This window comes from Pelophylax lessonae (assembly GCF_965119305.1).
Source record: "Pelophylax lessonae genome assembly, chromosome: 5".
In the NCBI taxonomy this organism is placed as follows: Eukaryota; Metazoa; Chordata; class Amphibia; order Anura; family Ranidae; genus Pelophylax; species Pelophylax lessonae.
In genome coordinates this window covers 361,146,274-361,160,788 of record NC_138772.1, presented here as the reverse complement: position 1 = coordinate 361,160,788, position 14,515 = coordinate 361,146,274, and positions in this window count along the sequence as shown.

Below are 14,515 nucleotides of genomic sequence, written 5' to 3'. Positions count from 1 at the left end.
CCCTCTTCTTTTTGCCCTGGCAATCGAGCCCTTAGCTGTGGCTACTCAACGCAACCTGGACATGAAAGTTTTAGATATAACTTGATATAAAGTACGGTATTCTTACGGTTGTATGTTGGCAGACAATACTTATTTTTTGCCAATCCACTCACTTCACTTCCCAGTTTAATACTATTGATATCTAAGTCTGAATCAATCTCAGGACTTTAGGTCAGTCACATTAAATCTTAAACGGCAGTTGGCCTTCCAACTTCAGTAATTTTTCTCCTTCCATTGGGAAACAACCATCCTAAAATACCTCGGAGCCCACAATACATCTAATTGTGACCAATTAAATTTGGCAAATTTTCTGGCCCACCTACCACAAACCAAGCAACTTCTTGAATCCTGGAAACAATACTAAATTTTGCAACTGGGCTTAAGAATTCTCTGCTTCCAAGAATCCTATACCCCATAAGAGTTTTAGTAATCTATATTCTTACCTACAGTATATGTTGCATCAATTTCAATGTGCATGTGTTTACTTTTTATTCGTATGTTTCTTGACCCTGTGTCTCTAAAACCTTAATTTTCAACATTAATTAAATATTAGACTCAGTTTCCCATATCTCTAATTATTTTTATGCAGCTCAATCATGGAGTAAAGTTTATGGAAGAATCCATAAGAGACTCTGTTAAACCTAAAATGAAAAGGATAAAGAATTTTGTCTTTATGACTGCTAAGCAAAGCTTAGCAAAGGTATATAAATGGGCTACTCTAGCAGTCTAACAAGTCAAGAAGAAGTGTTTTGTGATACTGCATGATTCTAAGTATAATTGTCAAAGGTTTCAATGGTTCTGGACAATAACCCTGAATAATGCATTGCAAATCTCCGGACTTTGATCAAACATTTCTTACCATATGAAGAGCCCTGCAGATTGTGTTTGTTAGAATATACTACCCTGGGCTTCCCACCTTCTAGCTCTTCCCTCTTTTTCTCTTACTTTCCCTCACCCTTCGCTCTCCTTCCCTCTTTTCCTACTCCCTTCTCTTCACTTTTTTTTTTTCACTTTTTTTTTCTTTCCCCATCTCTACCTTTGCTTTCTTTATTTTTTCCTTTTCTTTGTTACCTCTCTTTGTTTTGTTCTGTGCTGGAACTAATGACCCTTTCTAGTGAGCCAATGTAGCCTATAACCCGCAGGTTCTTTGTCCTCTGCCAACAGGCTTTCACTACATCTTGTTGTGTATCCATTATTGGCTCTGTGTGAAAATTACTTTTGAAATTGCATTGACAAGTTAAAGCTTCTATGAAATGTTAGTGATTGGGTTTATGTATGTTTTAAAACCAGCTTTGAGTTTTAATGCAATTGATTCTCCTGGAAAGAAAGATTTTTTCCCATGTACAAATCTATAGAAAGCCAGTTGAATTATAACCAAGATGTACTTATTTATGTTTGAATATTTATTTGTGTGTTTTAACAGTCCATTACTAAAATTAGGAAATATTCTACCTCACATACATATTTACTTTAGTAATTTGTAATGTGTCATTTCTAATACCTTAAATAATGATACTACATACGTACAGTATAAGAAGCCATCTTTTTACTTGGTAGAAAATAGTGAATTACTAAGCTATGCTACCACCACCTGTAGAGTTTACAAATACTGAATATATCTTTGAAGAGCATAAGGTAATGAGGTTAGTGGCAGAGGTATATAAAAACTCTTTTTTGTTGTTTGTAAAGTTGTAAAATGTCGACACTGGACCACCTTCAGCCAGTGATCACTGCCACATCCCTATTGAAATGTAGGAAAGAATTGTAAAGGTGTTCCTCAACTGTACCAATCCCTAAGTTAGCCCCACAAGGGGAGGTATACAGTGATAGAACCACCAAACATGGGACTTTGAAGGCAGTGATCTTTATGGCAAAAAATAGATAAATATAAACACAGCAGTTAAAAAGGTATAGTTTTATTATCAAAATGATCAGTCATTAAAAAACATGGATGCAAAATAGCATCAAAAACACAAACAATATACAGAATAAACACATGGAAATCTGAACCAGAAGATATAATCATGGGGTCACCAAGGTCCGACATGTTTCGCCGACATGGTGGGCTTCTTCGGGACCAATGATGAGGGTGACCTTTTTAATGGTTCAATAATTCATAATTTGGGGCATATAACCATTAACAACGACAGGGATCATAGTGTGCACATACAGCCAGAAGATAACCCAGACCCAGGTCCCAGGGGACCGGGGAGTGTCCTCAGGGGATAGCAGATACCGGACCGGATTTGGATCGACAACGGGTAACATATACCAGAGGGGAGCAAATGTAAATGCTTACCACCTCAAAGAAGACTGTTGCCATATAGAACGGTGAATCCGTGGGACTGCAGCATCAGGTTTTGTTGTTGTTGTAGTGTTTATTTTAAAATTCTATAAAATAATAATTAAAATATACAATAACGATTCAGCGTTAGGCTTCAGTGCACTTAGATGATTGGGATAAAAAAGCCTGTAGAGAAAGGATGATGGAAAGAAACAAATGATTCATTAAAATGTGAATACATCTGGGCAAAATTGTGAATGAAAGGGGTTTAAAGAAGTGACGAAGAAAAGGTATCATGGGAGAGAATAAGATGAATTAAAAACACAAGTAATTACATTTGAGTTTAAGACATGCTGAGTAATAATGAAGAAAAGTGAGAATACTTTGATACATTGACCCAATATTGACTGTGAACAGAATGACAAATCTTTGGGCTATGTGAATGACAGAAGAGGAATTTAAAGTGAGATGTGTGAAGAATCAACTGTATTTAGAATTGGCATATAGTAGTAGATTTGGGGCTTTTAATAAGCTAGGACAGGTAATCTTGTTCTTTTTTTACAGGAAGGTAAAGAAACAGCATTGCTGAATAAATACATGTTGGATGTCCACCAGTCAGTGGGAAAAGACTGTTATAACATGTGTGGCAACAGTTTCAGGCACCTACAATTATTAGTAGATGCAATCCTATAAAAAAAAAAAAAAAAAAGAAGAAGGGCAGGGAAGGCAGATTATTTTATTGTTATTAATTATAGTTCTCATCAGTTCTGGTGCAAGGCACAGACTTTGAGGGGTTTGGAAGGAAGTGAGATTTCCACAATTTATAGACACAGGAGGCCATATACATGGGCTATGATGGCAGGAACATTTTTTAGATGAGAAACAAAAAATCCTATTTTCAATGAAACGGACAAAATTGCCCTTTAGAAACCTATAGTTAGGTAACTCTAATCACTCTAAACTCTGACTCTAATCACTTCCATAAGTATGCATATGGGGCTAATCATGAGATTGAATTATGATCTTAAATGCATGGGAAATTGTGGGTTCCTCACAAAATAAGCTGCTTGATGGATTACCTTCAGTAAAGGTAAACAACAACAATGGATCCTTGTCAGATTGTAGTTGTTCCCTTGAGATAAGCTGGCACAATTTCCTAATTGGAAACAAATTTGCATTGTGAAATAACAATAGAATTTGCTTTTGCTAAGTATGAATAGTGCGGAAAATGGTTGAAAACTTGGCACATATGGAAAAGCAGAAAAGGCAAAAAAAGACTAATCCTATAATGCTTAGCCAACTGTGAAATGTAAAATAGCAATAATATTTACAGAAATTAAAATGAAAACAACTTTTCAAAAGCAGAAATGTATTTAGAAAACGCCTTTAACCACTTTACCACTAGAGGATTTTGCTGTCTTACGTCTGGCCCACTTTTTGCGATTCGGTGCTGTGCGACTTTAACTGACAATTGCGCGGTCGTGCGACACCATACCCAAACGAAATTTACGTCTTTTTTTCCCGCAAACAGAGCTTTCTTTTGGTGGTATTTGATCACCTGTGCGATTTTTAATTTTTGCGCTATAAACAAAAAAAGAGCGTAAATTTTGAAAAAACAACAATATTTTTCACATTTTTTTATATGATATTCCCCCCCCCAAAAAAATGTAAAAATCAAAATCTTTTTAAATTTTTGGCCAATTTGTTTTCTGCAACCTATGTTTGGTTAAAAAATTCACAATAAGCGTATTTTGATTGGTTTGCGCAAAAGTTATTGCGTTTACTAACTAAGGGAAAGATTTCTGTCATTTTTGGTGTTTTTTTTTAAACGAGTAATGGCGGCGATCTGCGATTTTTTTTGCAGGACTGCGACATTGCGGCGGACAGATCGGACCCTTGACTGACATTTTTGACAGTTTTGGGGTTACCAGTGACATTACTGCAGTAATCAGTGCTATATGTATGCACTGTTACTGTAAAAATGACACTGGCAGGGAAGGGGTTAATTTTATTGGAGAGGGAGGGGTTAATGTATGCCTGGTGCTTACTGACATGTGTGGGGGGAGGTGACTGAGTGACACAAGGACAGATCCAGGGTTCAGCTATGCTGAACCCTGCAATCTGACCCTGCCTGTCACTTAGGAGATCCGCCCGCTTGTGTTTACACAAGCGGGCAGATCTCCACACTAGATCCCCGACGATCGGGGAAGAGCAGCGGCAATCACCGCTGCTCCTCCCCTGGCCCGACTCCCGCTGTGACTGAATACAGTGGCAGCGAGCCTCAAGCGGCGCGAGCGCCACCGAGAAAGGGGAGTGTCTGATGACGTAGATCTACATCGTCAGACGATAACGAGCCACTTTGCTGCAGTACTATTACCGTACGCAGACGGCAAGTGGTTAAATTTATTAAATGTGACAGATGAGTTTTGATACATCTGCCATCATATAACTGTTGGATTGTATTCACAATCAGTACCGGAACAAGGTCCTCTGGTACCTAAGATAAATATGCCGAAGTGTTTCCCCCAAGGCTGAAATGGGTCATCTTGCAAGGAACAAGGTGAAGAAATGACAGACACTGTCCACTGGCCCTAGAATGGCCCCATTTTGTCCATAGGAAACTGAATGGGATGGGAGTGGGGATGGGTGTTTTGCCATGGTTAATTCAGTGTGATTTAGTCATAATGTGCACAGTGAAACATAGTCAGCTTTTTTATTTTATTGTGTGAAAATAAAAGGTCCACTTTACTGACAGCCATGTGCCCCTTGAACACAAACTGCCTAGTCAATGCTATAAAAAAATAATTAAATTTTTTTTACCCTGGACCAACTTCCACCTACTTTTTGGAGTAGCTGGTAACATCACTAGGCCATACCATATGCAGCAAATCGCTTTAGTGAATTCTCATAAGATTTTGTTCCCCCTGTTTTTGCAGGAAACACCAGTGAGGCACAATGATGTCAACAAGGGAGCAGGATAAAATGCATTAGGATAAAGACCTTCTGACTGTACAACCACTTTAAGGTGACTCTGTCGTATGGGGCGCTCGCTCCCCCTATTTCCTGGCCTGTCGGGCTGCATGCTCGGATAAGAGAACCCCCTTAGAGCACCCAGGATGGAAATGCCTGAGGCATAGAGAGTGACCACATTGACTCTGCGTGGAGAAAGTTTTTCTCCACCCACGCACTAGGAAGGCCGCGTGTTCCCCCATAGTTGGGGGACCGCAGCCTTAACAGTTATTTCCATTTTGACCTGTAAGGGCTTTCCCGCCTCCCTCTCTTTTGTTTTTCAGTGAAAAATCTGAGCTTTACCCCTGCTGGCCAGCTGCTCAGGATCCTTTGGTCCACATTCTACCACCACACCCCAGACCTAGTTTACATAACAGTTCCAGACTTTATTATATTGGCAAACACAGTGACACTGGCAGGACAAGTGCAGTAATGCCAATAGTACAGCAGTATATCTTTAGCAAGGTTGGCACATGGCATAGCCTACGTTACTGGAGCAGCATCTGTGTAGGTAGTGGCTGACAGACAGAGTGGTGGTACAAGCAGCACTGAGAAGAGCAGTGCTAATCCTGTGGTGAAGTACTGTAGTCCAACGGATAGCAAAGCCAACAGTAGTGTCCCTAATATGTCCCACGTTGAACAAGAACTTTTCTCTGAGCTAATTCAATGTCCCCAGGTTCCTTTTTCCAACCTAGCCACTCGCAATTGCATGCCAAATACCGCAGGGCACTGGTATATATTATCAGTACCGAAACTAAAGATGACGTCCATAGTTCACTCAGTGTTACAGTGCCTAATCGGACCACTGCTTCCCTGGTGACCCCTATGCTGTCTCCATTTGCACATCGGAACAGTAATACAGTGTCACCAATAGGATGAAGGACAGATTGCACGTTTTTTTAGCCATATTTACCAAAGATGAACAAAATCCATCATAATACATTTTTAGTTAGAGTCACCACGTTATACAGTAAAGTCTTTTTCAGTGAATATTTTGCTGTTAAAGTGACCCTTATTTTTTTTGCTAGCCAATCTAACAGTATCTGTGCATTAAGGCTGCTGTCAGTTCTTTATTGCTCACATATCACAGCTCTATAGAATCCCTAGATAGCTGTAAAAGTTCTTTTTAGAAATCATTCTTACTTCCACAATTTTTATGGAGCTGGAGGGCTTTGGAGTGCATGTGTACACAGTAGGTCTGCCCAGATACAATGGCATCATCTCTACTTGCCTAAATTACTTGATATATAAAAATGTTTTCTATTTTATAACAGTTCACTGTGCTATGTAATTCTATCTATTTTAAATTTCAGTAGCTGTATAAAGTAATTCAGGTTCATGCATATATTGTACTTGTACAGTTTGCAAATAAAAGAAATGCTTGAGGTTGTTTTAGCGTTATTAGTGCACTTGCGAAAGAAACAATTGAGTACTGTCCTTGATTTTTTTTTTTTTTTATTTGCACTAACATACAATTTTTCAGGACAAGCTTTCGGGGTATGTCCAAATAAAAGAAAAGGTTCTGTAGCTGGATCATGCCTCTAATAATTGATTTGCATTCTTGTACTTTCTAAACTCAAGTGTATACATCATAAATATAAAGTATACACCTAGGAAGCTATATTTTATGAGCTTAATTCAATAGATTCTGTTATAAAGCTTAAAACCTGTATGTTTAGGCAGCCATTTCATGAGACAACATATACAGTACAATACAGTGACTAAGGGCCTTCTGGAACTGGTTTGTTTTGGTGCATTGCATGAACATGCTTATTTACATGCATTGTGTTAAGGCAGATCTTCATTTGAATGGGCTGACAAAGAATTAAAATGGATGAAAAATCAGATATGCGCAATTTTTTCTGATGCAGCACACAAGCACCATGGCAGTGTGTTACCGTCTATTATGGAATGCTGCAATGCATGTGTGTTGGAGGTGCATTTGATTAGTGCACTGGGGTTGCTATTGAAAATAAATAGCGCCAAAACACTTCAATGAATATAACATGCATTATTGTGCATTGCAGTAATGCACTGCTCTGGAGAGGTGGGAATGGGCACTTAGCAAATATGTTCAGTTTACAGCACTAGTATCCAGTATATAAGTAAGGGAACAGCTGATTCAGAGCCAAGTCCAGTGATGGAGAACCTTGGCACCCCAGAAGTTTTGGAACTACATTTCCCATGATGCTCATATACTCTGCAGTGTAGTTGAGCATCAAGGGAAATGTTGTTCCAAAACATCTTGGGTGCCAAGGTTCACCATCACTGGCCTAGTCATTGCTTCATATGCAGTTTGCATTGATTCTGCTAAGTGTTTGCATTCCAGCTGAAGAAATTATAATGCATGCACTTAGTAAAGTTACATTTTACAATACTCAATAGAAACTCATTCATTTTTATAATACAAAATAGGCTTTACAGCTCCTGTATCCCTTTGAATTATGTCTGTTTTTTTTTTTGATAAGTTGCTTGTAGCGTTATTTCCTTTGTCTACCATTGTTTTATTTCAGAAAGAGAGCTTTGTTGACATAAAAGAGCATATCTGCTCCACTACTGTCTTTCTGTATTAAGTTAATGAATTATGCTTTTCCAGAATATAAATGAATAAATATAAGTATATTTTTGGGGAGCACACAGCAGTTTCCTCTGTGAAGGCTGAAAAACCTGCTCCATTCATTTTTTCCCCTTAAAGAGGAAGTAAACCCTCCTCTGCAAGTTGTACCTATAGGTAAGCCTATTATAAGGCTTACCTATAGGTACTGTAAATATCTCCTAAACATGTACCGTTTAGGAGATATTTACCTTACATGCAGCCAGTGACGTCACTGGCAAATGCGCTCTGAAGGAACGGCCGCTCGTGCCGTTCCTTCAGAGCCCCGTGCCGTGACCATCAGCTCCCGTGCGCGTGCGCCGGAGTGACGTCACCGCGGCTCCGGCCAATCAGATGGCCGGATGCCGCGATCCCGGAAGACGGGCAACTGGACATGTCGTCCGTCATACAGGTAAGCGGTCGGCACGGCGGAGGCTCGTTTTAAGGTAAGCATTTCATAATGAGCTAGTATACGATGCATACTAGCTCATTATGTGTTTCTCTTTCAGGTTGAAGAAAAAAAAATGTGGGTTTACAACCTCTTTAAGCTGGCCAGTCTTGTGTTCTGTGCCAATGAGCTTTTGTCCCTCATATAAATTTATGGGAATACAAAACTAGCTTAAAGCAGGTCAACTGCACCTGCAATAAATGAAGAAGTATTTCAAACGGATGTCAAAAGCAAATTGTCCACCAAAGCCAGTCAACACAAGCCCTTTACACACAATTATTTTTGGATAACGAAATACAGACACCAAAGAAAATAGGCTTGAAAATCTTGCCCTAAAACTTTACTTTTTAGAGAGTGGAAAGCCCTGTTTGTGTGTTTTCCTTACAGAATTCAATGTCATAATATAACAGAATTGAAAAAAAAAAAACCTGTACAACTGCTGCTAACACTACTAAAATAGTTTTGGTCAAGCCAGTCCTTTATTGCATGATTTTCACACTTTTAGGGCCCTTTCACACGGGTGTTCCCCATGTCCGTATATCATTCTATTTTTTTGTGCATGATATACGGACATAATGTATGTCAATGGCATTGCGGATGTCAGCGGATAACCATCCGCTGACATACGATTTTCATCCTTTCAGTTCTGTTCCGTTTTTTGGAACGGAACAGAACCCTATTTTTGTTCCGTTTAAAAAATGGAACGGATGCAAAATGGATGTCAGCGGTGTCATCCGCTGACATCCGCAATGCCCATAGACATACATTATTTCCGTATATCATCCGCAAACGGATGGGATGATATGCGAGCATACGGAGCGGATGACACAAGTGTCATCCGCTCCGTGAAAAAAAAAAAAAAGTGCCGGAGCGAATCGTAATGCGGTCCGCTCTGTGTGAAAAAGCCCTTAGGTAATTATACATACAGTACTCATTATTTAAAAACATCTCTGAAAAAGCATGGCTGGCATTTCACCTATTATTCTGTGAAAAGGACACTGTAAAAGTACTGTAAATGGTACAAATTGTTTTTTTAACTGTGAAGGTCTTTGGGGATATATGTATGACCTGCCTTTCCCATCATTTGCTGAGGGGAATGTACGTTTTTATGGTTAGCCTGTGGTGTAGGTTATAGTAGGATAGGTTTTTGTATCAGCCAGGACATCTTTATAAAAAAGTCAGCTTGCTTCTTGTAAAGGTGCTGATTAGGATAGTTCAGAGCGTAGTGTAAGCTGTTTGTTAAGGAGCCAGAATCTGGAATTTGGCACCCAGATTCCGGCCCCCTGCTTGCAGACCCAAACAACCACAGTCCAGGGTTGTCAGAAAGAGGCCCTTGTCCCCATCAACATGATGGTCCCAATGCACCCCCCCTCAAGTTGAGGGATTGTGCCCTGGTATGGTTCAGGGGGGGGGGGGGCACACACTCCTCCCCTCCTCTTTCCTAACCTGCCAGGCTGCATGCTCGGAATAGGGTCTGGTATGGATGTTGGCGTGGGGTTCCCCTTAAGATCCATACCAGACCTGGTATGGACTGGGTGGGACCCCTTGCTGATTTTTCTTTATTTTTTCAACAGCCAGGTGCTGGCAATAGTAACCGCAAGTCATTTTAAATGTGATTTTACTGTTTTTTTTTTTTCTTTAGAAATATCATTTTTGCTTTAGCATGTTTTATGCATGCTACAGATGTGCCAATTTACAGGTGCATTAAGGGGACCCCCAGGCACTATATTTAAAATAATTTTTATTTGTTGTTGCATTTTTATTGTTGCACTTTAAGCATAATTTAAATCACTGCTCCTGAAAAAATGATCGTTTAAAAAAAAAAAAATGATTGATACATGTCCATCAGGGCAGTACCTGGATCCCCATACCCCTTTTGTGGCCAATTACTTGCATATAAGCCTTCAAAGTGGGCACAAAGGGGGCTGTTTGGCCCATCCCTACTAACTGCCTAGGACTTTATTTTACATCCAAAATTTGCCAGAATGCTACAGGGCCCCATTGCTGTTTATAATGTGTTTCTGCCAATATTTTGCTTTGAAAAAATGGTTTAAAAACAGTGCCTGGGGATCCTGCCTCCCTTCCCTTCACTAAGTGTTAATTTCATAGACGAAAATATTTTTGTCATAGTTTTCGTCAGCTACTTGTTTCAGTAACAAAATCTGAGAAATGAAAATAAAATTCAGTTTCAATTCAGATCGCTACAATACACATAAAGCTAAAATAATATTTTGTCAAAAGGCTAAGACCAAAACTAAATTGAAATTTGACATCACAATGAACACTGCCTTCACTTACCTCCACCCCTTCCCCTCCCAAAGTTTGCAGGCCAATAGGACTTCACCAGTTCACCGTTTTTAAATCCCAATCTTCTTATATGCAAGCCATATTATTCCAACGTAGATAAAGGAATTGAAAAGGGATTGAATATACCAGAGACAATGCGATAGAGAACCCAGCCCAGGGAATGCTAACACATTATACCCAGAGATGGGCTTAGGTTTTCTGTTGCATTGTGTCCAGTACATTTAATTCCCTTATCTATACTGGAATAGTCTGGGGTACCTCTGGTTTCTTTTTCTTTTGTGGTGGATCTTTTCTAGCCCTGGGATTAACTCCTTCTGCCATCGGTACTTAGCGGTCTGATGAGCAGACCAATTTTGGGACTTGTGAGTGGCACTCACTATCTCATTGTGAAATTTCTAGATATCCCCTATAACAGCGATGGTGAACCTATATGGGACACGTGCCACTGCTGGCACTCAGAGCCCTCTCTGTGGGTACGTGAGCTAAGTCGCCAGATCACTACCCAGGTCACATGAACTCTAGCTGGGCCTGCCTGTGACTAGTGCGCTGAGACCGATGCGGGTGGATTGAAAACCCCAGAGTATGCAGTCAGGTGATCACAGGTAGAGGGAGATCCTCCGCCCTGTCCTCTGGCCGGGAGCTTCCCTACAGCTGATCCCAATCACTGTACTTAGCTGATGGCCATCACCAGCTCTATATAATGGGCAGGCAAGGAGGAAGGGGCAGTGCTGTGCTCGGTGGAGAGTGTGCGCTTGTAACGGCTCTACGCTGTATGGAGATTTGCGATGAAAGCGACTTTGGTTCTGTAATCTGATGCTGGACAGGTCGGTGTAGTCTGAGCATTACTGGGTGTCACTGCTGCCCCTTGAGGATGGTGATTACTGTGTGCTCAGAGCAAGGTGCACAGGTGAGAGTGGAGGGGGCGCTGCACCTGCAGGGGAGGACGGGGACTCCTAGAGTGGCCAATTCAGTAGTAGACCATGTGTGATCTTCTCCCGGGGATCGGACATATGATGGGGTGAGTGGAGTTCCCCCTCTCCGGGCGCAGTCACATGACCTATGACACACCGCTTTCTACACCTGTTGCAGTTTGGGCACTCTGGCTCAAAAAGGTTTGCCATCACTGCCCTATAATATCTTCTATTCTTGAGTTCAGGTTCACATTAAGTACATTGTTCAAAAATATATTCAGCAGAACAATGATAAGCAAAACTGTTCACTTTTTACATACATGCTCTGTACTTATGGGAGCCAGAATTCACCTAACATAGTTCTACTCTTACAGTAGATATCATTATATAAAAGATTTTGAAATGTAATACATCAACCATAACAGTCCTAAATATATATTATGGCCAGTACATTAAATTTATCAACTGAGGATTGTCTAATATTTAAAACAGATAACCCTACTTATCAGGCTATTTTCTGCTTCTATAGCTCCACTTATCAGGCTTTTCCTGCTCCTAGGTTTATGTTGTATAATAAACTCACTGTGCGTTTCAAGCTACATCTGGGAATGACATTATAATCAATATCGACGTAGCTATAGTTACCATAATATGCATCCATATCAATGCACTCCAGCCGTGTCTTTGTAAACAAAGTAATTTAATTTCATTTCCATAATTTCCTGTTTGCTTATACTCCAGCACACTGTTACCTAAATGCATTTGTATCACTTTAAGCTACATGAAGAGATTAGATTTAACACAAAGCTATTCAAGTATTGCAAGCTTATTTTGTGTTGACAGTTTAAACCATTTAGGCCGTACATACATATAGCAATTAAAAAAATATATTTGGTGAAAATCCAATAACTACTAAACAAATGGCATTATGGCAACATTCTAGATTCAAAACAATTGTTATGAAGTGGTCAAAGTGAGTTTCTAGCTTGTGTAAAAATAATTTCCTGAAGAAGACTGTAAAGGGCAATTAAAGAAAACGAAATTTTTTATATACTGTATATATTTTGCTCCCCACCACCTGAATAATAAAAAAAAAAAAACCATTGCCATATTTTACATATATCAAGTATTTAAAAAAAGGAAGTACGGTGAGTTTAAAGTGCTGGTTAAATAGTGTTAATACCTGCACTAATGAGGGATACCGACTCACCAATAATTTATGGTGGAGCCCTTCCCTTCACATAATAACTGTCAAACAAAAATAAATGGGAAGGAACCCAACAGGAGTTCTATAGGGGAGGAGGGGAATAGGGCAGACGACAGTCTCTCCCCAAGTTATAAACTTTGTGTGTAGTCTGCTTAATGTGATTCCATTTATTTCTGATACTTAATAGTTAGTTAAAAATGGGACAACGTTGTCGCTAAAAACACACAACTGGGTTCACAGTCAAGATCAGATATGCAATATCTCTATCACAAATAACAATGTAGCATAGAGAGACTGGGGATCAGGTAGCAGTGAGTGTTAGGGAACATCAATGGTGTCAGCCAATACTTAGCTGCAGAGGACACTTGTTGATATCTCGCTATTTTACCAATTATCCACCAGTGGCAATTGTTAGATATACGATATGCATTCCCTTTGACTATGTACCATGAGGACTCGAGGGCATACATTGCGATTAGAGGAGAAACGTTTTAACCTCAGGCAACGTGGGGGGTTCTTTACTGTTAGGGCTACAAGATTGTGGAATTCTCTACCACAAGAGGTGGTTTCTGCGGGAAATATGGTGGCTTTCAAAAGACTCTTAGACGTACATCTCAAGGATCAGAACATTCAGGGCTATGTGAGATGATTACAGCCACACACGCCTACAGAGGTTGAACTGGATGGACTATTGTCTTTATTCAACCTCACCTACTATGTAACTATGTACTTATGTATCATTCCACCAGAAGTCTAATTATGGGGAAAGCATTGAAAACATACTTTGTCGAGGTTGAGAGTTTTGTGTGGCTACAGGTGCTTACTATACTGCCGCAAGTAAAGTCCCCTGATGGTGGACTAAATTGAGTGTCTGATAAGTAAGTGCCATGTCTGCCGGCAATACCTATGCGGTATTTGTGAGCAGGCAGATATTCAGGCATAATTTAGTCCAGCCTTGGGCACAAATGAAGAGTGTCTTTTGTGTATCAGTGTAGGTCTGGTAGGGGCTAAATGAGTAGTGATAGCCACTCAAGCAAAGCCTGCGGGTCTCCCTCTACCGCTTTGTGGTAACCAGTGTGAATGCATACTGATTGGGCTTATCCCATATGGACTGACCACCTTTCGGGGTAGTACTCACACGATTTTAGAATCCCCCGGGGGAAAAAAGTAATTCCAATCGGTTCCCTGGGAAGGTCCAGTGCCAAGTCTTGCTGAGGGTTGCTGGAGATAAGTCTTTCTCTCAGCCTGGTGGGCAGATAGTATGATGGAGGATGGTAGAGGTTTAGGAGCCTCAGGCTCGTGGGTGGGAGCCTCAATATCTCACTGGCTTTTTGTTCGGTCTCACACTTCCTCATGTGCCTTCCTGCAGAGCGGAATACAGCAGTATTTAGAGGCATGCAGGGGAGTTCAACAGCTGATCAAAGAGGGTCACCTGGTTTTACCATGAATCGGGGTGTGCAGGAGCAAACACACTGATGCATTTCATCCACTAAGAGGTGTGGACTTCTTCAGGGAAGCGTGATTACTTGCTTTTCGGTCCTTTAAAGTTTTAGGAGTGTTCCCATGTGGGAGATATCAGGTGATTTCATGCCCAGTCCATAAATTGATTCTATTAACCCTTTTTAGGGTCACAAGCTAGTGTGTGGATACTGATCATAGAACATCACTATCTTGTGGCCATTCAGCATATTGCTCAAATTTAAACCAAAATTCTAAG